General features: G+C 42.4%; 1 pseudogene; it reads right to left on the reverse strand.

Annotated features, from left to right (window-relative positions):
* Positions 1-18,060: 18,060 nt before the first annotated feature.
* On the reverse strand, positions 18,061-24,369 carry LOC107517394 (annotated as a pseudogene).
* Positions 24,370-27,922: the final 3,553 nt, after the last annotated feature.

Consider the following 27,922-nt stretch of genomic DNA (forward strand, 5'->3'; position numbering starts at 1 on the left):
GTCCATAATGCAGGTACCATCTGTTGAACACGAAGTTCCCTTCCAATGACCAAAGAGCACAGTTACAGCTCAGGGCTGATGTCAACAATGTCTCGCACTATTTTGTAACCACCTAGGTTTGAGATTTCCATTATTCTCCAGATTTCCATTATTAGATGAGCCGTTTTCAAGTAATGCAGTATGTTATTATCTCTATGTCTCTAAAGCTGTAAATTTTTCTGTAAAACACATTTACTCTTCCAAATGAGTCGTTAGAAGGTTTGAGTGATTATGAAACCAATTCAACCTTTCAAACTGCCACATAATTACAAAAAAAGAAAAAAAAAAACAGTTATACCCATTATACACACCCATATATTGACAAGGGATGAACAGAATTATTCTTCCAAACCCATACCAGTTCTGCAGCATTTTAATTCAGACTAAACTAATTATTAGTATCAGTTTTCTCATTATAAAGGATCCTGCTTCTAGAGAAATGAGTCTGTGTTTTATAAAGTCTCCTCTCCCCAAGAAATACTACTTGTTTTCATTAACATTATGACTAGGCAGCACAGAAGAATAATATTTCATTCAAAAGCAATTATTAGGATTAGTGATTGTGAATTAGCCTCTGGAGCCAAACAACCTAGGTTCAAACCCTGGCTCTACCACTCACTAGCTGTGTGATCTCAGACAAGATATTTAATTTTTCTGGGACAGTTTCCTCAACTCTAAAAGAGGAATAATGCCGTTTGCCTCACAGGACTGTGGTGGGGATACAATGAGTTATTAATGTAGATCACTTGGCTTGGTACCTGGCACATGGGAAGCATTTGGTAAACGTTAGCTGAATACCGCACAGCTCATTCTTTCTCGACCTTATTACTTTGCCCTCAGGTATATCTGGATCTCAAGAGATAACAAAGAACCATCTTCCACTTAAAGAAAGTGTCTCATTGATTTCCCCCTCCATCCTGTGCAAGTTCATGGACCCCAAAATAAGAACCCCTGGCAGAGAGAGAGAAGAGACCACCATAGATGGGCTGCAGCCCACTGGATATGATGACGTTGACTTCCCCACATACAGCTTCAAAACTCTGCCATGACTGGTGTCTGGTCACGGCCCACTGCAGAAACATTCTTTGTCATGCTGGCCAGATATTAGGGTATCGCCAACTCCATTTAACCTGACCTTTTGCACACTCTATTTTTTAATTAACCTTGGACCAGCAAAGCAATATCTGTTCTCCAAATACAGTCATATTTTATGCAAGCAGTGACAAGCTAATTAAGTTAATTATTATAACACCTATCTGTATAATGAAACTAAGGTTGGATGATTCCAGCTGCTTCTCCTTAAAGTGCATCCCAGTGATGATTAAAAAATAATTAATATTTCACCAAAGACAGGAACAAGAAGTTAATTAAGAAACGGAGGTGCAGTCTTAATGAAACATATCCAGTTGTGTTCACCACAATGCTCCACAGCCCAATCCCCTCTCAGAATATAGATGAACATCAATGAAGATTTAGAAAACATTAACATCTCCATCTGCCCCATCCTGCAAACATTCTAGAAATTTCTTCTTGCCTTCTAATGAGATAAAGGAAGCTTTTATTTGAGCACAGTCAGGTGGCCATAATGAATCCACATTTGGACCAGGAATGTGACCTTTTGGAGGAACCATATCATCAAGACTGTCACTTCTCTGATAGTATTAAAAACAACCAATGGGCCTCCACTCCACAGGAAAGCTCTAAGTATTCTCATTTATATCTGGTTAATTGTCCTATCTTCATAAAGGAAAGACTAAATTATTGTCATCGTTGAGAAACTTTAGAACTTTATTTTGATTCAGCTGGTTCAACTTACATCTGCATTCCAGGTGCCATTTTCCTTACACAGATGCTTTCCCTGGCTGGCTAGGATTCCCGAGGCCCTGTCTATAGCCAAAAGGATGACTTATGTGCTGGGCACATGGGACAACTAGAAGAGAGGTGTGGCAGATGTCCAAGTCAAGAATTTCAGAGCCCCAGCCACACTCTACACCAGCGAACTCTTTTGCTTCGTAGGAAGATGAGACTGGAGTCATTTGCAATGGGAGGGACTGGAAATTAGTAAAGTTCTTTTTTTGCCAAAAATAGAACCAACAGCCAACTCCCTTTAAAGTTAAAGACCAGGGCTCTGCTCCTCATTCAACTACTGAGCAATTTGTTGTCCTTGGACAGGACATAGCATCTTTGAGCTTCTGCCTCCTTGTTAATAAAACAAAGTGGTGGAACCTAAACTCCAACCACAGTTTCTTTTAGTGCTATTATTCTTTGGATCTAAGATATCATTTTAGAGAGTTTTTATAAGATTAAAATGAGAAAGGACCGGCAGCATAGTAGAGTAATATTTCATTCAAAAGCAATTATTAAACCTAATTTAGAGATGAAAAACTTACTACTCATAGATCTTCCAGAACTTTGTTCAAGTTAATTGGTCTCCTCTAACCTCAGATTTCAGACTAAACACCAGATATTCTGATTTCTCATCAAAGTCCCAACTGTCGACGTTTGAAGTAATAGTCCACTAACAAAATCTCCAAGTTCTTTCTCTATACAGAGTCCCCGCCCTGGATATGGTAACAAAACCTGCAGGACACCCAGATAACATAAACCAGCATGATGGCCCTTACTGGCAGAGCATAGGGGGTGGGGTTTGTTTCACTTCTTTGCATTGTTTTGTTTTCCTATTGTGGGATGCTCCCTAACAAAGCAGAGAGGGACTCTATTAAAGGGCCACATTCACATAAAAAGCAATTTAATGTAGTCAATCCAGATGGGACTTTGCTACAGTAACAAATCCTGGGGCGCTCATCATTAACACCTCATTTGCAACAGGCTCTCTTGGTCTTCCTCTCAGGAAGCAATTACACACACATGGGCTGCCTGGAAATTTTATCCTGGCTTCGGGTGGCTGGGGCACAAGCAAAACCTGGAGGAGAAAGGTTTCTTTCTCATTTGTTTGGAATGGGAGATTTGAGTGCTGGTGTTCCGTGAAAGGTGAAGACATTTTAGAAAGGCCTTTGGTGCCCAAAGAGGGATGAGTGAGGGGAGGGGGGGGGGGCGGCTGTTCAGTGAGGGAAACCCAGATATCCAAATGAGATTCTATGAATCCAGGCTGGGAATGCCATTGTTTTGCGGTATGGGATGCGAAACAGCATGGCATCCTTAAGGAGCTCTCTGCCCCTGGTCTCCTAGGGCCTTGAGCCCTTCCTCTTTAGAAATTCTTGTTACAGAAGAACCATGAACTAACCCACTTGCATCCTCAGAAGAACAGGCCTGCATGCTGCAGTAAGGGCCAAGAAAGCACACGCATGTGTCCCGGGGGGAGGAAGTGCATGTAGAAAAGGATCCATGTTGGGAATCAGGACTGGGTGGACGTCTCTTCAACACTTTCTCTACATTGCAACTCCCCAGTTGTCACAGCAAAGAATGTTGAACTTCTCAGATATCACTTTTTGTTTATGAAGTACTCTCATAGCCTGCATTTCATTTGAGCTGCACACAAGCAAAACAGCTGGTATCATTATCGCCACTTTACAGATGAAGACACTGAGGCCCAGAGAGGATGAGTGGCTTATGACAAATGTTACACAGATTCTAAGCAGCACAGTCATCACCTGGACTAAGTGGTTTGAATTCAAGCATCTCTCTCAGAGCCATAACCTGTAGACAGTCCTCTTCCTTCACTTCATTAATCCTTCCCCTGACTGCCCAGAAGGCTGAATCTTCTAGTGCAGGGATCTGAGACATTCAGATGCCTTTGGAACCACCGGGATTGAGTGGATTTTGCACTGCCCCTGTATCAGAAGTCAAGTTAGTCAGACCTATCAGAAATGACATTAGGTGCTTGAGAGCTCACTTTTGATTCTCTAAGAAAATCATGCTTTCCTTTCTGCTAGAAATTCGAGCACTCTCTCTCCCCCATTAAGTTGTTCTGTATGCAGACTTTTCTCTTTTACATTTCAGACTTTCCTCCTCATATGTATGAAAGGGTCCAGATATTAGCATCAATTCAATCAGCATATGCTGAGCAGAAGAGGCGGCTGGGAAGAGCTTGGGCTCTGAGTCAGACCCCTGGGTTCACATCCCAGGTTCTCTATGCAATACATTGGAACTTGAGCAAGCTGTTTCCTCTCTTTTCTTCAGTGTCCTCATCTATAAAAGGCAGGGAATAGTGCCTGCCTCTGAGGGTTATTCTGAGATTAATCTGAATAGATCCCAGGGAGGTTTAGTGTACTGTCTGGCATACAGTAAACGCTCTATGATATTAGCTGTTACTGTTAGGTTTCCACAGCAGCATTTAGTACAGTGCCTGGCTCAGTGATGGGTAAGGCAGAAGTCCTGTCTTCAGAGAACTTACAGCCTAGTGGTTAAAATAAGACATCACGGGACACTAAGCTCAGTTGGGACTATACCAAAATCACAGGCCCTCTTGCATTTTGGTTTTGGTGTGTGTGTACGCCAAGCCCCAGAGTTTCTGATTCTGGAGTGGGGCCTGAGAACTTATATTTCTACAAATTCCCAGATGAGGATGATGCTGTGGCTCCAGAGACCCCACTTTGAGAATGTTTGGTGTGGAGAAAAGAACAGTCTCTGGGAGCACAAAATCCTGGTCTGCCCCTTTGCAGCCTCATGACCTTGAGCAAGTTGTATGATGTAGCTGAGCTCCTGTTTTTTCTTTTGTAAACATGGTGGGAAGATTAACAGAAAGAATGTATGGAACTGAGCAGCCAGCCTGTAGGAAATAGGGACCTCAATGTTGGCTCACACTTGCTTTCATGTATCCAGGCAAGACTAAGCAGAAGATAGGAGATACTAACCTCAGATGGGAGGGAGGCCTCAGGGAGGAAGTTAAATTTGAGTAGGATCTTAAGCAGCTGAGAGTCATAGTGTAAGTAACATAAATGCTTTGAACCCTTGAGCAACGAACCCTGGGATATTGAGTAAGGGAGTGATTAGAAGCATATTAACTGTATTTTGATTGACTTCAAGCCTTTTGGGCCTTGAAATATGAGTGACGGCAGATAGCCAAGAGGCACACAACTCTTTCCACCCATGATCCACACATAGTTTTCCACATACTGTGGCTTCACATGATATCAGGATGGGATTTATACTTTATGCAGCAAAGTACCAGGAACAGCCATACCATACCAAAGAATTTTTTTTAATTAAAAAACGAGTTACTTCCATTACCCAAGCTAGTTCAGCACTGGCACTGCAATCCATTCATTTCACTCTCTCATTGTTACAATTCAACACTTCACTCACTTGCAGTTTGAAAATATTGATGTAAAATGTGGCAGACATTTCCTGAACACACCAAAAATTTGACAACCGTCTCCCAGGAGAGTCATTTCAAATCGCTCAACAAACTCGCCCACAACAGAATCCAGGGCTCATGCTGCATTTCAGTGGCTACAATCATCTCCTTCATGGACATTTGCCTGGATCCCAAAGCCACAGAATATGGAGCAATTTGACATCTGGCAGCTCCTGAAAAAGAGAGAGAGAGAGAGAGAGAGAGAGAGAGAGAGAGAGAGAGAGAGAGAGAAGAAAAGCAAAAGAAGATTGCAGCCTGGGAAAAAGAGCAGGGTAGAAAAGGATTTGAGGCTTCAGACCCACAAGAGAAGGAGTAGGGGCTTTGGCTTCATACATTCTGACCTCCCAGAGGGATCCCAGTTAGCCAAGCTTAGAGAGGAGGTCCTGATGCTGGACAGGGGAGCCCTAAGTCTCACACCAGGGGCTGGGCCAGAGAAGGGAGTGGAGAGGAGCCCAGACATGAGTGGCAGAAATAAGGCTGTTTTCCTCCAGCCCACAGCCCATTTGGCAGGTCACAGCTTATAGCCTGATTGTGTCTTCGTTCAGATAGAAATCAGGGTTTCTCAAGTGATATTTCTCAAAATGCTCTTGAGCAGGAGGCACTCAAAATACCTGTCATTTCAAAAAAAAAAAAAATGATATCACTGTCTATTTCCTTGAGACCACAAAACAGATGTCTATAGGCAGCTACCGGCAAGGTCCTCTATGTTTACAGATTCTTCCTTGGGCTCTTTCTTCTCTCCACAGTTGTTATCTATTTCCAATTTAATTCCTCCTTCAGTCCTTAAGCAAGCACGTGGGTAGGTATGTTTTGGCCTGGTCCCTCCTCCTTTCCTCTCCTTACTTATAAACTGCCCACTACAATGTAGTGACTACATGGAATCATGTAGTCAGGGCTGAGCAAAAGCGTGAGTTATAGATGCAGCACTTCTCAAACCATGACATGCATACGAATCACGTGGGCTTCTTGTTAACACAGATCCTGCTTTCCTGGGTCTGGGATGGGGCCTGAGCATCTGCTTTTTGGACAAGCTCTCATGCAGTACTGATTCTGCTAGTCTGCAGACCAATACTTTGAGTAACACAGTTGTAAAGGATCTTAGGTAATGCACTGAGGCCAAGTCAGGAGAGCACTTTTATTTTGAGACAATCTCTGGGACAAGTGTGTGAGGGGGAGTTACATGTATGAATCTCAACTTAGTGGTGGTTTAATGCAAGTGAATTTTATTTGTGTGATAGCTGTCAGTTATCATGTTAAAGCTAGGGGTTATGGATGTCACTTTGTTGCATTTTTTTATCATACTGAGAGCAAAGAGGAATCACGTAAAATTATACCAGTGTGCTGAGGTGAAACTTGTGCTGGCCTTGGAATCAGAAGACATGATGTGAATGTCAACCTTTTGCCATCATTAGTGGGCAGTGAGCATGCCACTTAACCATTTGCAAAATGGGGAGTAATAATAACTTCCCTAATTAACTTAACAGGGCTGTTTTGAAGGTCAAACTAGACAAAATTTGGGAAATTTCAATGCAATTTCAAATAATAAAATATTGACAACCTCCTTCGGGCTCTGGAGTATTAGCAAAAATGGGGGTGCAAAATAACCCTCTTATCAAGAAGGCTGCAAATATTTTCACTTGTCATATGTAGTGCTACTCTGTCCTAAATTGTATTTTAATACACTACCCCATTTTATTATCCACCTTACAGAATAATATCGACACTTATAGCCAAAGAAGACTCTGTATTATCGTAACAACATTCATGTAAAACATAAAGTGATCAAACAGTTTGGCTCATTCTCTTAATATCGTAACAGTGAGATTTATAGAAGTCTGCTTTATTCAAGCTTGGCCATCTTTCCAGCTGACATGTCTCCGGAGAGTGGCCCTTCTGAAAAATTGTTCACTTTCACTTCATGTGAATTCCTTTCTAATGTCAGCCCTTAAGGAAATAATTACTAAAAGTGTCCCAGCCAACACATCCCAGTGTTCTTTTCTGCTTGCAGGAGGATGTCACATTCTTGGAAACCTTCAGGAAGTCCAGAAAGGAGAATGTGAAGGTGTTAATTTTTTGAACTGGCCATCCAAAAAAGAAGCCCAGCTTCATGAGACTGAAAGTCCATTCGGAAATTAGGTCTCTATGAAAATAATAATGCCTGGAAAACCATTTGCTAAAGGGCCCAAGCTTCTGCGGCTAATTTGTATCACATTTAGACAAGTGATGTTACAATCCTGGGCCTGTATATTATACAATTACAGAAATGTGATTTTCATTATGTTATTAAACTGCTAGCTGTTGTTAGCAGGCCATACTCTCTGCAGATGTTCTTCCCAGAAGCACAATTGCTGCCGGGGCCGCTGCTGCTGCTGCTGATATAGCTGAAATTTCCAGGTCTCTGTACCACATTTGTCCTGCTAATATAGAGTTCTATCAAGGTTAACAGGAAGTCCTCTTCGGCCCCCTGGATGGTTTTGATTGGGCTCAACTTCTGGGAGAAACTGGACTCCTGCAAAGCCCAGCCAAGTAAACAGACCTCTTTCTCCTAGTTGTCATTAACCCTTTTCTCGGCAGGCTGCAATTCACACAAATTTAAACCAGATGGGTGAGAGAGTCTTTGCAAGAGGGAGGAAAATGCATTTTTATAGGCTCCACATGGAAAACAAATAGAGTGTGTTTCATGCATTAGTTGTATGTTTCAGGAAATCTGTATTGAATATTATGTGAAGTTGGAATCGGCTGGAGATTTGGACCTAGTGGGGGAAGAGATCTTCACCAATCTTGGCTAATGATGACCCTACTGACCACCCTTTGGGACCAAGATGTTACAGGTCAGACTGGGTCAGTGGCAAATCAAAACTTTGGCTGATAATATCAGTTTAATCACTCAGCCACTTTTTATTGTGTATATTAGTGCAGAAGGGTCAACTGGCTTCAGACAGAGTTCAGCCCCAAAATTCCAGGACCAGGTCAGGAAATGTCACCTTCTCAAACTGAAGCTAATAAGAAGTAACATGAAATTGAAGCAATTAGCCATCTGCAGGGGTAAACCACCCTTTGGCAATGTGTTGCAGATGAGATTGGGGTGTTCCTTAAATCTCCACCTAGAATGGAGACCCATGAGGTCTTCGTAGCCAGTCGAGAAGAGTAAACTTTAAGGAATAAAAGGCAGCTATTACTGTGAGGCTCTCAGAACTGAGGGGAAGGGCTGCCCTAGCTGTGCCCCTGGCAGATGCTATCCTGTGAGAAACATCTCAAAATTGAGAAGGGCAATTCATCTAGTTACCTCATCTTGAGGGAAATAACTCCAAGGAGCAACCAAAGCCCTTTGATTAATTCTGTACTTGGCAAGGAAACTACCTCCACTGACTGACACCAGTTACCCCACCCAAAATGGTTTCCATGACCAACTAATAGATTAACATTCCAGTAGATATGTCTTGCCTGACTTTGAGGAACAAATTTACACTAATTAAGTTTGAATATCCCTATGTGAGTGAAGACCACAGTAAAAATCAGACAACTTCATTCATTTGTTCACTCATATTTTCCATGATATTATAATAGTGCCATTTTTATACTATACTGGATATTGTGTTAGACATGGGGGATGCCAAGATATATTTCAACATTCCTGCTTTAAAGAAGCTTCCAGAAACATTACAGAGTGTTTTTTAAGCTATGGGTTGTAATCAAGTATAGAGGTATGGAATCAATTTAGTTGGTTACGAATAGCACTTTTAAAAAATTGAATATATTCTAACAAAAAAAATAGAACAAAATTTGGAATAGAATAGAACTTATTAGTGTATAATGTTGTTGTTTGTTATTTTTACAGCACCAACAACCAATTCTCAAACTCTCTGACTACCAACTCGTGTACAACAATTCAATTCATTTATTACACTAAATATCTGAAGTTAGCACAGACTCCATATGTTAAGGACTCAGTCCCACAAAACTGTCCCCACTTCAGATGCCAACCACAAATGGGGTCCCCATGCACCTGCATTTTAAATGCGCAACTATAAATTTAGGGGTTTCCATAATGCCCCTTGATTTTGATAATTTGCTAGAATGACTCACAGAACTGAGAAAAGCATTATAATTACTATTACAATTTATTATGATGGCTATAAATGAATAGCCAGATTAAGAGGTACATAGGGTGAGGTCTGGAAGCATACCAAGTTCAGGAACCTCCATCTCCATGGAGCTAGTATGGACCACACTCCCAGTACATGGATGTGTTCACCAACCAAGAAGCTCCTTCAACCTGGTTGGTCTGAGTTTTGTATCAAGGTTCCATTATGTAGGCATGCTTGATTAAATCATGGACCATTGGTGACTGACTCAATTTCTAGCCCTTTGCCCTCCTCCCTCCCAGGAGGTCAGAGGGTGGGGCTGAGAGTTCTAACCTCCATCCAATGGTTGGCTCTTCTGGTGACCAGTTCCCATCCTGAAGCTGTCTAGGGACCTGCCAAGAATCACATCATTAGCATAAACCCAGGTGTGGTTGGAAGAGTCTCATTATAAATAACAAAAGTTACTCCTATCACTGATCCTTCAGGTAATTACAAGGATTTTAGGAGCTTCATGGTAGAAACCTGGGACAAAGAGTATATGTATGTTTCATTATACCAAAGTTGCACATAGTAGGGATTAGTGTTCTTTTACAGAGTTTTATTCTCCAATGTCATAGATGTGTATGTGTATGTCCTTCTACTGGATATTGATATCAAAAGTATTTCTTGCTATGGCATATAGTGGAAAATATTGAAAAATTCTAGCATTCAGATATGCCAGCTGGCCAGATATCCCTGTAAACCCTGACTCAACCATCATGCCAGGGCTCTGGGAGTGCTGAGGAGCCTCTGGTCTCTCAGCTTCCCTTTCTGGACCTTCATTTACCTGGTTCTTTCCTACAATGTGGGATCTGATTTCTATAACAAATCTGTTTCATATGCTTTTTAAGTTTGAAAAATACTTTACTAGAACATGTAACATATACACAGAAAGGCCAAACAAGAAGTGACTTTCACAGGCAGGAAAGTCTTCTTAGAAGAAATAACAGTGAGTTAGATTCTAAATGATGAGCAGGCCCACACCAGTGTTAAAGAAAAAATTATTCCTGATACCTGTTAAATATGGTAAGGAAGACTTTATTCAAAGAGGATTATCACAATAGTTACAGGGGGAGAGAGATTGAGCTCAATATTGAATACAATGACAAAAGTAGGAATTTGTAGCCAAGGAGCAGGGTGAGGATTAGTGGATGGATAATAACTAAGACAAAGCATCAAAGCATCAAGGGTAAGGGGGAATTCTGGTTAACTGACCTAACAGAGTTTTCTCTGAAGGCCGGCCAGAGTGATTAGACATCCCCCAGTGGGATGGCAGAGGACAAGGGACTTGATTATGGAGGGTGATCAGATACGGACAATGAAGAATTCTGGCTAAAGTGACTTACTTAGCAGGATTCTTGACAAAATTGGACAACTCAAAGGTGAACACAGAGATCCAAAATCAAGGCCTCATTGAAAGAGAGCTCAGAGGAGCCCAAGTAGAGTTTGGTCAAGGAAGGAATGTGTCACCAAACAAGAGCTCTCAGCCAGAACAACAAATCTGCTTTTTTTTGGGGTCTCTATTTCTTAGTATGATCACATAACTTCAACCCTGAGTATCTCCATTTATCTCTGAAAATTTAGCCAAATATTGACCTAATTAATACAAAATCAGTCACCTTAGCTGTATACCTGTATTGGTATTTTTTGCAAGTGAAATTGTCCTAGGAAGATGGCCCCAAGGCCCAGACACCAGGGACTACCAAAAACTGAGTTTGGATCAGCACAACAGAGAACCAGTTCCTAAATACTAGAGCCTTTAAAAAGAGAGATTCGTTTCTTTTATGGCAACAAGTCAACTGACCATAAGGAGAGAAAACCAGATGTCTTAGATTGGTTTCTCTGGCAACAGACTTTGAGATGGGAAGTTGTGTGTAGAAAGGTTATTGGGAAGAGCTTTTGGGGGATATATCTCTCAGGAAGGGGGGATAGCAGGAATGGGCAGGAAGAAAACATTGACTCACAACATGGCTGCCACTGAGGCCTCAACTGATCCAATGGGGACCTCAGCATTTAGGGTAACCAAACCCACTTTTACCAATCATTGACTGTGAGTTGAACTTTGGGAGGACATGTAACCTTGGGTGAAAACCGTCCCTGTTGTGTGGCCATGGGCAATTCTCAGTGAGGGTCATAGCTATGAGCTATAAGATGGATCCATAGGTCTTGAAGGGGCATCTGGACACTGTGCCCCAGGATCTAACATGGCTCTATGTTCAGTTTAACATAGATCTGCATTTCTAATGGGGTATGCTGAATGTGGCTTTCTGGAAAGCTGGCCTGGAACACATATAAGATGTTTTGCCACAGGAAAACTAAATGCATATGATGTGACTCCTTTGCTGTAAGGAGACAGAAGGGAGACAGAAGTCAAAAGAATATGAAGAAGAGAAACAGAGCCTCCCAGGCAGGAATGTATACCAAAGCCCCTCCTTGGCAAAAGAGATATACCAAAGGTTAATCCAGAAAGAAGACAGCAGGCCTCAAAAATGATCAATTCCAAAGAGAAAGTTTGGAGAACTACCTGCCACTTTGGATGCCCAGAGATCATTTCCTCCTCTGATGGTAACACCATCTTGATTTTAATTTGGAGGACCATTATCCCTTTCCCACCATCAGTCTATGAGTTTTGGATGGGCTGACCCATTCCTTTCACTCTGTATGTGAGCAAGTAAACCAGTCCTGGCAAATAAGAGTGAAGCATCCTTAATCCTCGGATGGGCTTAGAGCTGGATATGTGACCAAAGCTGAGCCAACTGAAGCCAATGAGCACCATCTTCAAGATTTTCATTGGAACCTTTATGAACAAGGCATTTTCTGCTGGGGCTGCTGAGATGATTGATCATCTGCCTGGAGCTCTGATGTCCAACTGTTCCATCTGCGTAGAGCCCATCTGAGAATGAGGCCAACAAAGAGAAGCATGGAGATCAGAGGTAAAGAATGGTTCAGGTTTCTGTGACACCCTTAGAGCTCCTAGATCCAGTCATAATTGAGGATCTCTTACCAGATCTATCCCTAGATTTCTCATTTGGATGAGCTAGTAACCATAATTTTAAAAATCAATCCCTTAAGTTGTTTTTGCCACTTTCAACCAAACGAATTCAGACTGATGTCACATGACACATGAAAGGAAGCTGATAGTCTTACCAGCTCCTCTCCCTGACCCTCTCTTGTCTCATCCATCCTAGCTTTTCACTTTCTGTATGAGCAATCCTCTTACCCCTCAGGGTGAGGTAAAGATGGGGGAGGAGTCTGCAACATCCTCAAGACGAGTTTAAAGAGTAGAGATTTAAATATGATCTTTATAAAATAACTTGTGTCTACAGAGAGGAGATGGGGAGGGGGGTGGGATTTGACCATGTGAGAACTGTAGAGAAGTACTTTTCCTCTATTCTCTTTGGTTCTGTGACTGGGCCTGAGAATTAAATTGAAAAATAACAGATTAACAGGAGAAATCCATAAACATTTTATTCAATGTTAATATTTTTACATGAAGGAGGCCTTCATATATGAGAAATGAAAACCTAAAGAAGCAGATAGGCCTGAGAGCTTATAAACCTTTTCAACAAAGAACAATAAATTGTGGAAACATGAATGAACATCTGGCTGTATAGTCATACCATTTAATAGCCTTTATAATAAACCAGTAATCTAGTAAGTAAACTGTGACAAGACAGAGGAAAAAAAGGTTTTGGCAAGGCATGGTAAATTGTGAGAAAGTGACTAAGAAATGTGAGAGAAACTTATGGAAGATAAGGATAATTTTAGTATATTTGATTGTACAGATTTATCTCAAAATCAGCTCCCCATCTCTGGTGATAAGATTTTTCTCTTCCTGGCACAGAGAGGGTAACTTTCTCTGATTCTGTGATTTATAATAAATATATACTTTGATCTTTGTTCCTGGCTTATAGCTCCCAAAATCTTTTGAATTTCCTAAACAGTAAGAATAATAAGAGCATCTTTTGTCATAGTATTTGGTCTTTTGTCCTCAGTTCCTGAAATCACTTCAGAGCCATAAAGATAAAATGGTATCTTATTATTCATAACACACTCCTTTCAACCACAACTGAGTCTATGTTAATTAAGTGAATTTTGGAAATCCCCTAAATATGGGGGGCTGTTTCCTAGAGGAATAAAACATAATTAGAGGGTTGGAAGCTTCAGTCCTATCCCCTGACCTCTTAGGAAGGGAGAAGGACTGGAGGTCGAATCAATTTCTGATGATCAATGATTTAAATAATCATGTCTATGTAATTGAGTCTTCATAAAAACCCAGAAGAAGAGAGATCAAGGAGACTCCAGGTCAGTGGAACATAACATATTCACATGCTGGCCCTCAAACTCCATAGAGACAGAAGTTTCTTCGTCCCATTTGGGACCTTACCCTATATGTCTCTTCATCCGGCTCTTCATTCTTCTTCTTCTTCTTTTTTTTTTTTTAATATCTTTTGTAATAAACCAGTACTCTAGTAAGTAAACTGGCTCCTTGAGTTCTGTGAGCTGCTCTAACAAATTAATAGAACCTGATGAGAGGGTCATTGGAACCTCTGGTCCATAACTGGTTGGCCAGAGCCACTGGTGACAATTGAACTTGTGATTGGTCCCTGAAGTAGAGGGAGAGGGCAGTCTCATAGGACTGAGTAATCTCCAGGTTAATATCAGAATTGAGTTGAATTACAGGATACCTAGCTGGTGTCAGAGAATTTCTTGGTGGTGTGGGGAAAAAAAAATATGCATGTGAATTGGTGTCAGAATTGGACTTTCTCATGGGAAAAGTATGGCCTGCTTTTAGGTAGAAAGCAGGAGGTAAGCAAGTGTTTTCTGCATCTGGTAATGCTCAATTGTCTAGAATTCAAAATGCTCAAAATGCCAACATAGCATATTTTGGAATATGAGCGGCGAGGAAACTGGTCCAAAGGGCAGCACTGAGCAAACATGCAGGAGTGTTCTAGAGAGGAAGTACGAGCATGCGCAGTGCTTGGCAGGAGGCATGCCAGCATTCACTTCCTTAAATTAATCCCTGATCTACCATCTAGTTGTGTGCCCTGGACAGTTCCTTATGCTTTTCATGTCTCAGTTTTCTCAACTGTTAAAACAAGAATAAAATGACACTCAGCTCATAATTGATGTGAGAATTGAGTTAAGGGTATATAAAGTGCTTAGGAAAGTACCTGGTACATACTAAATGCAGAATTCATATTAGCAAGTATTATTTTTATTTGAACAGGGGAAAAAACCTCTTAGGCTTATGTAGTAAAAGTGAAAAAGCAGATATAGCTGAGCCGGTGAACATGGGCCCCATGACAGAGGGCCTGGTCTGGAATGCTCAGCTGAGGCCTTTGAAGTCTCTCCTATGCTATATGAGGGTAGTGGGCTGGATAGTCCAAAGCTGTCCATGTTCTACTCCCCAGAATCTGTGAATATGTCACCTTACCTGGCAAAAGGGACTTTGGAGAAGCAATTAAGTTGAAGACCATGAGACGAGAGATTAGCCTGATTATCCGGGTGGGCCCATGGAATCACCAAGTCTTAATAAGAGGGAGGGAGGAGGGACACAGATGTGAGGAGGGAAGCGGAGGTCAGAGTGATGCAAACACAGGAGCCACGGCAAATGGGCGGAAAGTAGAAGCAGCAAGGAAACAGACTCCCCTGGAGCCTCCAGAAGGGATACAGCACTGCCAACTCACTTTGGACTTCTGACCTCCAGAACCTTAAAAGAATAAATTTGTGTTGTTTTAAACCAGTACATTTGGAGTGGTGTGGTTTGTCACAACAGCAATAAGAAGCTGATACAGTAAGCAAAAAGAAATGAAATTTAAGACACAGGTGCCAAAGGTTGCCTGGGACCAAGAGCAAATGCCCTGTGAAGGCGCACAAGAACCATTCAGGGGAGGGGAAAATGTGCTATGCCCTGACTACAGTGCTACATCAAAGGCATGCTTTGTGAAAACTCATCGAACTACACTTAAAGTGGATAAAATGGGTGTATTTCTGTATGAACACTACCTTAATAAATGTGACAGCAAGTGTTTTCAAGAAGAAAACTTCTTTCAATGTCTCTAATTCTCCCTATCAAGGAAAAGGAAAGAACACTGGATTGTAATCTTTATCGGGGAATCAGGCCCAGCGATCTCATTTCACAGGTATAGAAACTGAGGCTCAGGGAAGTGAGGAGACTGGCCCCGGGTCACAAGTCTGTCTCTGTAGGCACAGGGACAAGAATCGAGGATTTCATTTCTCACCCAGGACTCCTTCGGTTCCCAAAGTGTTCATATGGTCGTGGACTGCATCTTCAGGATCACCTGGGGCCTTGTTAGACAGGAAAAGTCTCAGGAATCAGAAAATCTGAGAGAAAGGTCATCCGTCTGTGTCCTAACAAGCCCTTGGGAGGAATCCAAACCACTCAGGTTTGAGAATCCTGTGAGACATACTTACCTTCCCCCTTTCTGAGTTACAGGCCACTTCAAGAATTTGACTCAGGCCAGCAGCTCTCCCCAAGAAAAATGCACAAGCAAAGACTTCTGCATACAATTTTGGGGATTGGTCTTATTGTTCAAAGACCTCGGTAAAGTTCATTTAAGGAAAGTCTTAAGCATCCAGGACTGTGGCTGAGAATGCCCACTATGACTATAGACACATGAATCCTTAATGTTAATTCAAAGTCTTTGAATCCGGACTACAACCAGGTCGATGTGTTAATCATATTTCATCCAGCGGACTGGAATCACCCTGCAAATTTCCCGGCAGCAAAGCAGGTCTTAAGCCTGGCTGCCACCATTCCGCCTCCGCCCCACTCCAACCCCAGGGCTTCGGCAGCACCTTCTCAACACTGCCCCACCTTCAGTTTAACTGATTTCCAGAAGAAGAAAGAAGGACTATCAGGGTGTTGCTCTAAACCTTTTTATAATAATATTTTTTTGGAAACCAAAACCATTATTTAAGAAGGGAGGAAGTTGGTTCCCTCTGCTCTGTGGAAAAACAAAGGGCGCAACAACCCATTTTCACCACTAGATGCCGGTGATAAAAACAAGTGCTCAAGCAGGCCAGACATTCCTCGGGGCCCAAACTTGGCTTCCCTGAATCTCCCTTTTGGCCCACAAAGCGTTTAATAAATAATTCTGTGAAATTTTACGTAAAAACGTCTATTTCCAGGCTCACTGGCAAAACAATTCCGAGATGTGGGCACTATCCGGGGCTGCCTCTCTCAGGACAACCACCGCGGGGCTCAGAGCGGAACTTCCCCTTCATCTGGGGCACTGCGGCTGTGGCTTGCCCGACAGCTCCTCGCCATGCTGGTCACTCATCCACTTCACTTGTCTGGCCTCTGCAGGCCATAGAGTTTGCCACCCCAATAGCCCAAAACCACCTAAGAGGTATACAGGTGGTTTTAGACAATCACTGATTCAGAGCAGCAAAATCAAAGTTGAGAACTGCCTGCATACATTTTTCTCTTCTAATATTTTAGTCTTCACTCTGGTTTTACTGTCTACATCTCCATGTCACTTCTTATGCCCAAAACTGATTGAGGAACCTCTAATATGTGCCCCCCCACAACACGCCATAGGTCCCCTATCATAGAGTATACCGTACTATTATCATATGCCCCGATTTTTACTGTCTTTTGCATTAATTTGTAAACTCTATGAGGGCAGGGACGAAGATAATCTTCTACCTGGCTCTTCAAAAGAACTCATTAAACAAGGAAGGATGGGAGAGAGGGAGGGAAGGGCTCATTCAAACACAGTGGTTCCCAGAATCTGCTGGAGAACTTGTCACAGCACAGTCAGCTGCCTCCTGCCCCGCCGCCCCGCCGCCCCGCCACCTCAAGCTGCTGATTCAGTAGATCTGGGGTGGGGCCTGAGAATCTACATTTGTAACAAGTTTTTGGCTCATCATTATGATGTTAGCCTGGAACTCACATTCTGAGAGCTTATACTCCTGGTGTATCTTTCAAAAGGGCATCCATCTTCTACAAATAGTTTATAGACTTTTAATAATTCATCTCTTTTTATTTTATAATTTAGCAGGTATTCAATAAATAGTGGTCAAGTGACACATAAATGAATGGCTTTTGCTACCCTGCCTGCAGTGCTCTGAAGGAGAAGGGCAGCTACAGTGATTTGTGACACTTGGCCCAACAAAGGAGAGGATTCCTGTGTGTAATAACGATAGCTAGCTCGCTGTCCTTCCTCCCTGAGCAACAACTTTCTAGACACAAAAAGCAGGAAAAATGACAGAGGGAGAGACGATAAAATGTTCTTCAGTGATACAGATCAGATTGGGATGATATTACATATCAGGCATCTCCTACTGCCCTCCCCAAATCACGTGGTGAAGTAAAAGGGTGGCCAATATCCAGCAGTTGCCAGTCAAGCATAGCATTCATGACCTCTGGGCATGGACAGTGAGGACTCAGAGTCTTTTTTTTTTTTTTTACACTTTTTAATACATTTTTCTAACAAGTATTTATCATTAGTGAAGCCATGATTCAGGATCCCAGGGTAGGATGTACTCAGGTCCCCCTTCACCTCCCTAGGAAAAGGGTAGAGAGCAGATGACAGGTGAGGTGCAGCCAGTTTATATCTTCCCAGGAAACGGTGCTTTCTGCCCAGTGGTTGTCCCAAGCTGACAACCAGGATATGGAGCAGAGGGGCTTGTACACACACCGGTACCATTCACACATGGAGACATCACCCCCTAGCATTCAGCGCCTTCTTGCAGCAGTGGAAATCCAGGTAGCTTGGCCAACTGGTCCTGGTCTGGTTCTAGTTGTGGAAGCGGCTGTCAAAAGGGGCAGTCTGGTAGTTCTTGATTTGGGTCTTGATGTCTTCTGCCCCTGAAGAGCTCACAGCTCAATATGACTCTCAGCCCTCTGAGTCCTTAACATAATACCATAAGAGATGTGAACTACTTTCCACCTGACATCCTGGAATGAAGCAGCTTGAGAAGAGATTCCAGGAAAGAAACCTCTGTCCTTAAATCCTGGACCCAAATGCACCAGGGGGCATGAAGAAATCCTTGGTGTCCTGGTGGGAAGCAACTATTCAGCAAACAAAACATAGAATATCACCCAAAGGCATGGTAGCTTCAGGTTATTGGTCACACACAGGGAGGTAGTTGGTAAAGGAATTTTGTGGAGAACTAAGTAATGTATGTCAAGTGAAGCCCCCTGAGAACAAAGCACCAGACTGGGAGGAACTTGTACACCTCCTCCGCCGAGGCTCAGCTGCAAAACAGATGGAGGACTGGGTAGCTGCATTCTTCCTCTCAACTCAGCCCAAGGGAAAAAAATGAGTGTACACTGTCACCAAGTGGTCATGGCTGGTAATACTCCGCGGCTAAGGAAATATTAATGAAAACCAATAAATGTCTAATGAATGGATACATGAGAGGATAAAAATTAGAATTATTTTATTTCAGCCTTTTACAGTGAACTGACATATACATTCTAATGTTTGTATATAAAACACTGGTAAAAAGTAATATCCAAAGAGGAGAGTCAAAATCTTTAAAGATCCCAGACCAGATATGGCTGACCAAAAAAGAATGGATGAACTGGGAATTCAATTCAGGCCTCTTGGATCCCATCCAGATGTTTAACCAGCTGGTCACACAGAGTCCCCTCCAGTCAATTACTTTTCTTGATGTTTCTAATCAACAGTATTATATATGTGATGCTATAAACTTTTATATTTAATATTAGCTCATAACTCAGGATCCTAAACCAGATGTTTTGGGTGAGAAAGAAACTGATGACTCATCAGTAGATTGAACCCATGCAACTGGCTACTCTCCAGGCATTTTACCAGCTGAGCTGCAAAGCAAAGTGGTTGCTACCAGCTCCCTTTAGTTAAGCAGAGTTGTGAGGGGGTGGAAATGAAAGTAAATATGAATATAAAGCAGCATTCAAGATCTTTTGTGAGTTTTTTTTCTCATAAAACAAGAGCTCGTAGTGTTATCTATGTCAATAATAGTCAGGTATTTGCAATCCTCTCAGTGCACCCTCCTCTCCTTTATGAAGGGGAAGGTGGAGATGGAAGGAAGAAGAAAGTAAAATACGTGACCAAGAGAAGGTGACACCATTGACTATCATGAACCAGATGGGAGAATGTCTTTAAAATCTAAACTGAATTTTTCTCCCAGAGAGTCCCACCTTCGCACTTCCCTCTCGACACAGCTAGGATCACTCATGGGTGGAATTAGGCAAAATAGAGAGGAGAAAACAAAGAAACTTCTGGACTATGGTTTCGAGCTCTTGAAGAAGAAGAGGAATTTCTGCCCTGCCATTTCTCTTGAAAAATATCCTCTAATCTATGGAGCAGGAAGCAGGATGAGTGGGTCCCAGAGAAAGAGGTTCTGTGGCTGACTTTCCAGGTTAGAGTTCTAGGGAGGTAACAGACCCTAGAAAGGGTATGATTACATGCAGCCTCTGGCCAGATGGGGCCAGAGTGATCCCAAATGAGATAATTCCTGAAAAGCATTTAGCAGAGTGCCTTGTACATAGCAAGTGCTCAATAAATCACAGCTGTTGCTGCTTTTATTAGGGTGATCACATTTCAGATGCCTTTATTATCACCAAAGCCAAGTTCCCAATGTATGCTTTATTAGTAAGGGACAGCCAACCCATGTCCCAAACCTCTTTTAATTTTTTCTCCTAACATCAGACAAGACTATTATTAACTCTGTTTCCTAAAATGAATCAATTTAACCAATATGTGACGGTTAATTTTGTGTGTCAACTTGGTGAATCCATGGTACCCAGATATTTGTTCAAATGTTATTCTAGATGTATTTGTGAAGGTATAGTTAAGATGAGATTAACATTTAAATCAGTAGACTTTCAATAAAGCAGATTACTCTCCATATTGTGGGTAGACCTCATCCAATCAGTTGAAAGCCTGAATGGATAAAAGACTGTTTCAGAGGAAGAGAATTCTGCCAGCATATGGTCTCAGACTCAACTACAGCTCTTCTGGGTCTCCAGCCTGCTAGCTCACCCTGCAGATCGAACGTTCCAGTTTCGATGATCACATGAGCCGATTCCTGAAAATAAATCCTTCTCTACACACACACACACACACAGAGAAATGACACACACATATATACACATATATCCTATTGGTTCCCTGGAGAGTCCTGACTAATACAGAATAATTCCATAAAAACATCATAGAATCCAGATAACTGATAGTCCCACCACCCCCATCCCTCACTCCCCTACCCCCACTGAACTAGTAAGCAGAATACTGAAGGTCTGCTGGTGAAACATACGGAGAGTACACCTCTCAGACTCAGTTTCTTCTTCCACAAAACTAGGAGATTAGATGATATCAGGAATGGCAAGTAGATTTAGTTCACATGCCATCTTCACTTTGTAAGTAGTAGCATCCAGAAATAGTGTTGAGAAGGATTCTGAGTTAGTATCTGACTCATTGGAAGCTCTTCCTTAGCCTCCTTTTCTGGCTCTAACTCCTCTGCTCAGTTTTTAGTGTTGGGATATTGCTATCTCTAGACGGGGCCAAGGCCATGTTTTCTTTATTGTGTGAGGTTCTCTCTCCAGATCACACTAGCTCAGGGATTTAAATGACAGCTGAATATCCATGGATTCCAATTTCATATCACCAACCCTAAACTCCTCTAGAACACCAGAGTCATGCATGTAACTGAGTACTTGCTATAACCACCTATGATCGACTACGTAACCTACCATGATGAAAACAGAACTCTGTTTTTACTCTCCATCTGCTTTCCTCTGATTTTTACCATCCCTGCAAAACAGACCCCATCTGCCTGCTTAATCATGTCAAAACATGGAGTTATCCTTGATCCTGAATTTCCTTTATCCCCTACTCCACCCCTATCCATCAGGACTCCACTTCAAACTGTATCCTGATCTGTACACTTCTCTCCATCTGCACCATTCCCACCCTGCCCCTGGCACAATCCTTCTTCTTTCTATAAGTCTCCCCATGTCAACTCACTCCTGCCAGGTCTCCTCTCTATGCATCAACCAGCAGCAGCCATAGATCTTCTTAAAATGAAAATCTTATCATTCCACTGCTGAATCCCCTTTGTTGGTTCCCATAATCCTTGTAATGAGATATAAACACATTTCTCTTTGTCTCTAAGAAAGGCACAGTCTAGAGCAAGGGTCCCCAACCCCCAGGCCATGGACCCATTCATGGCCTGTTAGGAATGGGGCTGCACAGCAAGAGGTGAGCAGTGGGTGAGCAAGTGAAGCCTCATCTGCATTTGCAGCCTCTTCCCAGCTCTAGCATCACGGCCTCAGCTCCACTTCAGATCACTGGGCATTAGATTCTCATAGGAGCACTGGTCCCTGGTGCCAAAAAGGTTGGGGACTGCTGGTGTAGAAGGAAGTACTGTTGTGGTCCAATCGAATCTAAGACCCACGGAGCCAATTGAGATGAATTGCGAGCCTCTATTAGCCGGCTGGCGACTGACTCTCTACCACGCAGGGTCAGAGATCAGTCCCCAGCTCCCAAAAGAGGCAGTTTATAAAACCTAGAACCACACCCTGGTTAACAAGTAAGCAGATTACCACACCCCAGTTAACATCAAAACAAGTAAACAGATTATAGAATCAGAAGTTGGCTGTTAGCATATCTTTGAGCAGATAACCACACCCTGGTTAACAGAATCAGAAGTAAATCCTTAATGCTGGCTTACTGGAAATTTTTCCACCCTTAACAGTACAAACAACTGCAGGATGACAATTCAGTGTGGCACCTGCCAGAGAAAAAGAGGCTGCAGTCTGTACTTATAGAGGATGAGGGAGATTGAGGGAAGAATTGATGAAAAGAAGGAGAGAAGGAGAGAAAGAGAGGGTAAAGAGATGGAGAGAGATAGAGGAAGGGGGAGAGAGACAGAGAGGAGAGAGGGAGAGGAGAGAGGGAAGGAAAGGAGTGAGGAGAGACCACCATGGATCCATTGCTTGCTCTGTTCGGGGGTTTTATGTCTGCTACTTCCTTTAATCCTTATATCCGGGGGAACTAGATTCGGGACAGCTAAGAAATGTGCCCAAAGTTACCTGGCTGGTCTAGACCAGGCTCAAGACTCTGAAGTCCATGGACTCCTGACTGCACCACACGACTTCTCTAGATGCTAGGCTCTAACCCCTCTGCTCAGTTTTCAGTGCACAGGCACCCCTCCTCCCTGGACAACTCCTGACACCCTGGACCATTACTGGCGCCCACACAGGATACGCCTGGTCTCCCCTTCAGAAACCACAGAATCCAGCCTCTCTGTTCTCCCCTACAACCTCTACCCCAGTTTAGAATCCTGCAGTGGTGTTTCTCAAATTTGAGTAATATGAGGAACCCCCTTAAATGAAAAATATATATGTTGACGTTCCTGAGAATGTGTCCATGAACTTCGGTTTGACTTAAGAATTAACTAGCAAACCCTGGTCCCTTTGAAGATTGTGGCACCAGCTAGACTACAACTAGCAATGCAACTGTGGGCCCTGAAGTGGGTGGCCATTCCTGAGGCTTACGGTGATTATATTATTTCAGAGTACCTTCAAATGGAAAGTGCCAAACTGAAAATTTCTTTCGGAATCCTCAAATCCCAAGAGTAAATCAACAAACTCAGGGTCTGAGAACCTGAGCCTGGATAACCCTGGATTGCAGGATAAATTCAAAACAGCAAGGTCCTCGTCATTTGACTTTTGCCAATTTCCAGGCACACCTTTTGGCCCTCCTACAGGGTAGTTCTACTTCATCCTGAATTTATCCTCCAGCAATAACAACTGTTTGAGGAGTGAGAAAGGAAGTGGGGGAAACGGAAACTGGGGAACTCAGCCTCAAGGTTTACATTCTAACTCCATTACTTATTAGCTTTGTAACTTCAAGCAAGTTAATTCCTTTCTGCCTTAGTTTTCTCACCTATGACATGGGGATTATAATAGGATATACCTGGAAGGATCATTGTGAGGATTAGATGATTTACACATTTAAATTCGTGGACCTGTGCCCAACATGAAGTCAGCACTCAGTGAAACCCTCTGTGTAGTTCTTTGGGTACACTCCTGCCTTTCCTATCTCTATCCTGTTCCTCCTAGTTAGAAAGACTTTCTTCATCTTACCATAATTTTTTCAAAATCCAAAGCACCACATATTTTCTATGAGAAGCCTCTGACACCACTCTTCTATACACAGAGTATACCATTATAATAGTCAGATCAATGGTATGTTGGATCTGACTCTCAAAAACATCAGCTGTGCAAAAAAAAACCAAAAACAAAACAAAACCCATATATCTTAATTTGAGCCACTAGGCTGAGTTGGCAGAATATTCATACCTCTGTTTCAGAATTCCCTGTACCCCCAGGGGCCTTGCACATATCTAGGGGTGAGGGGCTGTATTAGTTTGCTAATACGTAACAAAATACCATAGGCTGGCGGGCTTGAACAACAGACATTTATTTTCTCACAGTTCTAGAGGGTGGAAGTCTGAGACCAAGGTTTGCTTTTTTTTCTGAGGTCTCGCTCCTTGGTTTGCAGACAGTTGCCGTCTTGGCGTGTCCTCCCATGGTCTTACACTGTGTGGGAGCATCCCTGATGCCTCTCTTGTGTCTTAATCTCTTCTAAAAGGAATTGGATCAGGACCAACACTAAAGATCTTGCTGTAATTTAATTACATAATTAAAAGTACTATCTTCAAATATAGGTACATCCTGTGGTTACTGGGGGTTTGGGCTTCAACACAGGCATTTTGGAGGAACAATTCAGTCCCTAACATGGGGTATAGAGGAAGCCCGCACATTTTCAAGGCAAATGGGGGGCCCCTCTGATCCTCGGTCATCAGCTCCAGGGATCTGAGATGCTCATCATCTCGGCAGAAATACTCAGATGCCCATGCAGCCATTCTTCCTTGGAGTCTTGTAACCTTCAGAGGGCAGGGGGGATACTCTCCCCAGGGAACAGGGCACAGGTCTCCCTACTTTGCCCCTGTCTTTCAATAAGTCCCTATTTCACAGGGAATCCTTTCTCCCTTTACCTTTTTGCTACAGACGTTGTGTCTGTCCAGCAAATCCTCTCTTCCTAAGAGCTGACACGAAACAAAACCAAGGAAGACTCCAGGGCTACTGCTCTCTTTCCAGCCACATGCCTCTCCTGAGGCATTAAAGGTAGCTCACTGCTGCTTGAAGTGGGGGAGGGGACAGCAAAGGAAAAAAATATCTCGAAACAATATGCCTCGCTTGGTTTGCAATGCATAAAAAATGACATAGATGGTTGTATGGGCAGATAACAGATATGTGACAAAGTATGTATAGTAAACATTAATGGTGGGAATTTAAATAATGAGTGATAGGTGTTCCACGCATGTTTGAAATTTTTCAGTATAATTTTGTGGAGGGAAAAATATTAAGGCTCACATTTGCTACCCTCTGACCTGTCTGTAAGTTCCTTGGTTAAACTGGCGACTTTTAACTAATGGTAACTTTTTCTTATTGGCAACACAGTGCTTAGCAGCTGGTAGCATTAAAAATAAGCTTTAAAAATAGCTGGACTCTGAACTAGCCACCTCCCTAGAGGACCAGTCTTCCCCAGGCTGCGGCGCCACTGGGCCCTCTAGTGGCGAGGGCGCGCATCGCACTTCTTAGGGACCTGTTTCTCTGTGAGCGCCCCTGAGCTCTGACAAGGTCTCCACTCTGACCCAGAGTCCTGGAGGCAGGGCTGCAGAGCCACCAGCACGATGCTTCATCAAGGATGTGGGATGAATCTAGAATGCCAGCTGAGAGTCTAGAAGACTTAAGTGCTCCAGCCTAGTGACAGTTGAGCGCACCTGCTGGATGAGGAGCTAGTTCCCCTTCAACTGAGGGAAATATTTCAATCAGGTAAAGAAGGAGTTGCCTCATAGCCCATCTCTCTACCTCTGGTCTGTAAAGGACCACGACCACTCATTTCAGACTCTGGTTCAGTTACTGGCCGGGATCATAAAAGAGAGGGCCCCTAAAGTTCTCCCTGCTAATGTCTGGGGGCAGCAAACACAGGGAAAGCTGAGGATACCTGGGGAGGAAGGGGCCTTGGGGTGAAGAGGGTGGAGTGAGCTGTTATGGGCTGATTTGTGTCTCCTCAAAGTTCATATGACGAAGCCCTAACTTCTAGAACCTCCGAATGGGACTGTATTTGAAGAAACGGTCTTTAAAATGTGATTCAGTTATAATGAGGCCATTATGGAAGGCCCTAATCCAATATGACTGATGTCCTTATAAGAGAAGAAATTTGGACATATAGACAGACAACAGGGATGCAGAGAGGAAGTTATGTGAGGACACAAGGAGAGGATGGCCATCTTCGAGGCAAAGAGAGAAGCCTCAGAAGAAACCAATCTTGCTGACATCTTAATCTCAGACTTCCAGACTCCAGAACTGTGAGAAAATAAATGTTTGTTGTTTAAGACCCCCTGTCGGTGGTATTATGCTGTGGCAGCCTGAGCAAACTCATACTAGGCAGATCCTCTATGACATCAGGCAACATTTACTGAGTCCCCGCCAATACTTGGGAACTGTGCTTGACACGGAAAATTGAAAAATGAGTAAATCCTGAGATGCATTCATTATGGTAGACCTGCAGCTTCTCAGAGCTTGAGGCAGGCTGAGCCACGTTTTTTTTGTTGTTGTTGTTGTTTGTTGTTTGTTTTTTGTTTGACTCCTGATATATTAAAAAATGTACCAGAATTTTTTAAAATTTGGGTATTCTTGAAAACACTAACTTATTTTTAACATGATGATGCAACAAAATGTTGCTATGCTCAAGATAATTACAAGATTTATTTTAAAAATTCATTGCATAGATCAGGGCTCAAAAGTTTCTGTAAAGGGCCAGGTAATAAATAGTTCAGGCTTTGTGGGTCACAGGGTCTGTCACAACTACACACTCTGTTGAGGTGTCAAAGCAGCCAATGAACACATGCAAACAAAGGGCTTGGATATGTTCCAATTAAGCTTTATTTATAAAAACAGATGGTGGGCTGGACTTGGCCTCAGGCCCTAGCTTGCTGAACTGTGGTAGACACAGTATAATCCAATAAGGGCACATAAATTTAAAGTTGTATAAAAAGAACAGTTGCATGTATTGACACATTCAATCTTGTCAATATTTTGATTATATAACCTCAGTTAAAAATATTATCAAAGTTTAAATTTGAGTCCCTTCCTCAACAGGGAGCTTAGGTCAAAAACTCTGAATCCTATCCCCATCCAGTGATAAGTCCAGCACGTGGTTAAACCTACAGGCTTTGAAGTCAGACAGTTGTGTTGACCATAAGCAAGTTATTAAGTTTCTGAGCCTTAGTTTCCTCTTCTGTGACATGCAGATATCGATTACATCTTAGTAGGCTTGTTAGGAGTATTAAATGGAGTAATGCATACAAAGATTAGATCCATAAGCCAGATGTGTACCAGCAGAGGGCTGTTCCAGCATGAAAGGTGCAACGTGACAGCACTGCCAGGGTCTAGCTGCTACGCTAAGTGGAGAAATTCCTGCTTAAACCATTTCAGAGTTCTTAGTAACAAAGAACAAACAGTCTGGGAACCTGCTGAAGGACTTGCGGACAACGTAATTTGTCCTTAGACTATATCTATATCTATATCTATATCTATATCTATATCTATATCTATATCTATATCTATATCTATATCTGAGATATACTTAAATATATATATTTAAATATATCTATCTATATCTATCTATATATACATCTATATCTATCTATATAGATAGATATATATTTAAATCTCCCTCAGATGCATTGTGGCCAGCAAATTTGGAGTCGTCTGGTTTCTGGGGATCTAAACCTGGAATACCTTGAGTCAGACTCCATGAAGACAAGAGCATCACTGTTCCCATCCCCCTATAACATTTTCCATGTGTGCCTTGGGGCCATGCCCCATCCTAGCCCATGAGATACTGGCTTCTTCCTGAGCTTTTTGATGGCAAGAATATGTCAGTCTTTTTCATAGCTATATACATTCTTAACATAGTATCTAGAACCTAATGCAAGTTCCATATGTATGCATTAATAAATGAATACATGAATGAATGTATGTGCGAAGAAGGCCAGTGGGTACCTTGGACAGGGTCGCAGGGTAGGTGTCCTTTGGTCAGGTCAAAAGTCTGGGGAGACCAGGATATGCCTTGGCTTTGTGCATGCAGAAATTTGTTAGGACACCAAAAGATGACTGGCTGGGAGGACTAACTCATGGCAACCATGTTTATAAGTGTATATACCAGAAAGCCAAGTCCTAAATTACACACTTATAATTGTACATTTATGGAAATATACCTAAACCAGTGTTCATTGACCAGCTTATTCTGCTTGATAGTCACACCTTTACAGGAACTCAAGGGGTAATCAGAGGGTTCTGGGAGAGCATGGACTCTTCCATTCCAAGTGTCCTTTTGCAATGTGACTT

Source organism: Rousettus aegyptiacus, unplaced genomic scaffold (genome assembly GCF_014176215.1).
Source record: "Rousettus aegyptiacus isolate mRouAeg1 unplaced genomic scaffold, mRouAeg1.p scaffold_m13_p_6, whole genome shotgun sequence".
Taxonomy (NCBI): Eukaryota; Metazoa; Chordata; class Mammalia; order Chiroptera; family Pteropodidae; genus Rousettus; species Rousettus aegyptiacus.